Here is a 351-nt window from a genome sequence, read left to right as displayed (position 1 = left end):
GCCGGTTCTCCGACGAGGTCTTCGTCAGCTTCCTTATCTCCTTCGCTGATTGAACTCGGAACTCCTCGTTATCGGATCGGATCCGGGCGAGGATGGAATTGAAACTTGACCCGTTGTAGGCGGTGCGGTCCATCGCGGGTGGGGCTCGGGGAGGTGAGCGGACTCGAGGGAGGGAGGGAGTTTGAGGGGGGGTATTTGTAGTGGGGTGTTAAGGCGAGAGGGGGACGTTAGTTGACGGCGTTAGATTGGACGGGAGTAGGCTGGGGCTGTTGTCGGTAGATAACGGAGTCGTGTTGGGTAGTGCGATCGCAATAGCTGTGGGTTTTATTGATGATATAGGTTCCTTACATT

Source organism: Asparagus officinalis, chromosome 1 (genome assembly GCF_001876935.1).
Source record: "Asparagus officinalis chromosome 1, Aspof.V1, whole genome shotgun sequence".
In the NCBI taxonomy this organism is placed as follows: Eukaryota; Viridiplantae; Streptophyta; class Magnoliopsida; order Asparagales; family Asparagaceae; genus Asparagus; species Asparagus officinalis.
Note: the sequence above shows the minus strand (reverse complement) of the source record.